This window comes from Nannospalax galili, unplaced genomic scaffold (genome assembly GCF_000622305.1).
Source record: "Nannospalax galili isolate Female #2095 unplaced genomic scaffold, S.galili_v1.0 scaffold716, whole genome shotgun sequence".
Classification (NCBI taxonomy): domain Eukaryota; kingdom Metazoa; phylum Chordata; class Mammalia; order Rodentia; family Spalacidae; genus Nannospalax; species Nannospalax galili.
The window spans coordinates 145,928-148,900 of record NW_008339517.1 but is presented as its reverse complement, the minus strand read 5'-3'; positions in this window follow the sequence as shown (position 1 = coordinate 148,900).

The following is a 2,973-nucleotide window of genomic DNA, read 5'->3' as shown; positions in this document are numbered from 1 at the left end:
AAGCAGTTATCAGATAGGATGTTTCAAGGACACAGAGAGGGGATCTTGAGAGAGGAGTCAAGAGCCTGACCTGTCCTTTAATTGTACAGGGTTTGATCAACTCAGACCTGCTGAGTTAATCCTTTACTGTACAGATGTCAGTTATTTATTTTGCTCCATATACATCATGATTTTGTGGAAGGAAGGAGGAGTGCCAAGAAGGTAAACTGGACATCATGACAGGAGAAACAGTCAGCGTGACCTTGCTGACTTTGGAAGGCTAGAAGCCACCAGCGTACACCCTGAACCCAATGTGGGTGCTTCTATTATGAGCACGGCTTCAGCTCCAGTCAAGAACACGCCAGCTGAGAGGGTCCCTCTGGCCCTTGCAGCAGGTCTGGCTCAAGTGTCCCTGATCTTGGAAAAAATAGGCCCTAGGAAAGGTGAGAGACATCGTCTGGGATCCTCCTCTAAGCCAAAGTGTAGTTTCATTTCTCAGGCTGTTGTTGAAGTCTGACAGGTGCTTTGGCCCCTGCCCTTCCCCATCCCCCAAGGACTAGTTCTAAGATGACTCTAGGGCAGATCAGCTGTTCTCCTAAGGTCTCATCACATTATGTTTTCATCATTGCCCAGCCTGCATGCAAGGGGCCAAGCCTTCAGTGGCCAGTTCAGGCTTCATGGCATGGAGTCTGACAGCCCTGGCCTCCACCACCTGTTTCCCATGTGGCCTACACAAGTCTCCAAAACTTGTAGAATCTACTTATCTCTTAAATGGGCCTAATGATAAAGCTGAGTACCCCCAGCCTGGGCCTAGCACTAATTAGAACCCGTTGATGAGTGATTTCTAGGACAACAAACTGCATGGGTTCAGGTGCACAGTGTGGGGGCAAGAGGATGCCTGGTGCTGAGTTCACAGGGTGGGGTGACACATCCATCCACCTTGGAAGTGGCTTGGAAGAAGTCAGCAGGAGTTGTTGGGGGTGGGAGAGTGGCTAGAGAGATGGCTTAGCAGTTAAGAGCACTGGCTACTCTTACAGAGGACCTAGGTTTGATTCCCAGCACCCACATGGTGGCTAGGAACCATAACTCCAGTTCCAGAAGAATCTGACACTGTTCTGACCTCTTTGGGCATTGCATGACACGGGTGCACTTACACACATGCAGACAGTACACTCATACACATAAAAAAAAGCATGAAAAAGTCATCCAGGGCACTGTGGATTCTAGATCTTGGAGGAAGGAGCATAGGTCATGCACAGAGCAGGAAGGGACTGGGATGTCATGAGGGCTGAGGGGGCTGCTAGTACAGGGTTTTTGCATGTGCCTTCTCTACCCGGGATCTTCTTCCTCCACTTTCCACACATCCCCTAGTGGATTCTGCTGATGTCTTGACTGTTGACTTAGACTTTACCAGCTTCCTTGATCTCTGGCTCTCTTCTGTATGCTTCCATCAAATAAAAGGGGCTGGAGAGGATTCGGTGGTTAAGAGCACTGGCTGCTCTTGCAGAAGATCTGGGTTTGGTTACCAGCACCCACATAGCAGCTAACAACTGTCCATAACTCCAGTTCCAGGGGATCTGATACACTCTTCTGACCTCTGTGGGGACTGCATAATGGAGTGTACTTATATACATGCAGGTAATACACTCTAACACATCAAATAAAAATAAACATGATAATCGCACTTTAGCACTTAGCCATGTAGTGTGCCAAGTATTACCTACGTTTGTTATCTCCTTTGGTTCTCTCAACGTTTAGAGAACAGGCTGCAGTTTTATTTTTCTGGTTTTACAGATTCAGATGCACAGACAGTAAATAGCTCAACTCCTTTCACCCTGTATAGTGGTGTCAGGGTATGGACCATCTCTACCACAGACTAGTAGCTTCCTAAGAACAGGGCTTGTCTTTGCCCACTGTACAGCTTGAGCACCTAGCACTGGGTCTGGTACTTGGGGTGAGCTCAGCAGATGGGAGCTCTCCACCAACATTTGTTGAATAAGTGAACAAATGAGTATTTGTGAAGAGCCTGTGCAGACTTGGCATACCATTGCAATAAACAAATATATGTGTGAGGTAGAATACTCCATGCCCTGATCTGTGGGACTCTGCCTGTGTTATGTTACTTAGCAGCAGGGAATGAAGGTTCTAGAAGAAAGGAAGATTGCCAATCAGCTGGCTTATGTTTTTAGTTTTGAGACAGGGTCACAGGTATCCTAGGCTGGCCTTGCTTGAACTCCCTGGATGACTGAGGATGACCTTAAACTTCTGATCCTCCTGCCTCTGCCTTCCAAGTGATGGGATTACAAGTGTGAACCACCACACCAGTTTATGTAGTGCTGGTATAGAACCAAGGGCCTTGTGCATGCCAGGCAAGCACGCTACCAACTGAGCTACATTCTCTGCTCAGCTGTCTTGAATAGAGAGATTAGGGGCTGACAAAGCAGCTCAGTGGATAAGGGTGCTTGTCACCAAAACTGATGACCTGAGTTCAAAACCCAGGACTCACATGGAAGAAGGAAAAAAACTGACTCTGGCAAGTTGTCTTCTGACCTCCATGTGTGTGCTGTGGTCCCCCCCACACACACAAAATAAGAATTCAAAATAGGGAGATTATGCTGGATTTTCTGGGCGACCCATGCAATCACGGGGTCCTTAAAAGTGGAAGGAGGAGGCAAGAGTGGGTCAAAAGAGGGAAGTTGAGGACTTGATGTTGCTGGCTTTGGAGATAGAGGACAAGGTCATGCACAGGAGGTGGGGGAAGCCTCTGGAGGTTGCAAAGGCTGGGGTATGTATTCTTCCCTAGTGTCTCAAAAGGGAAGCAACCTAGGAGGGACACAAGGCTTCAGACTTGGGACCTCCAAAACTATTTTAAAAAATGTGTGATGTTGCCGGACGTGGTGGCACACACCTTTAATCCCAGCACTTGGGAGGCAGAGGCAGGCAGATCTTTGTGAGTTCGAGGCCAGCCTGGTCTACATAGTGAGTTCCAGGACA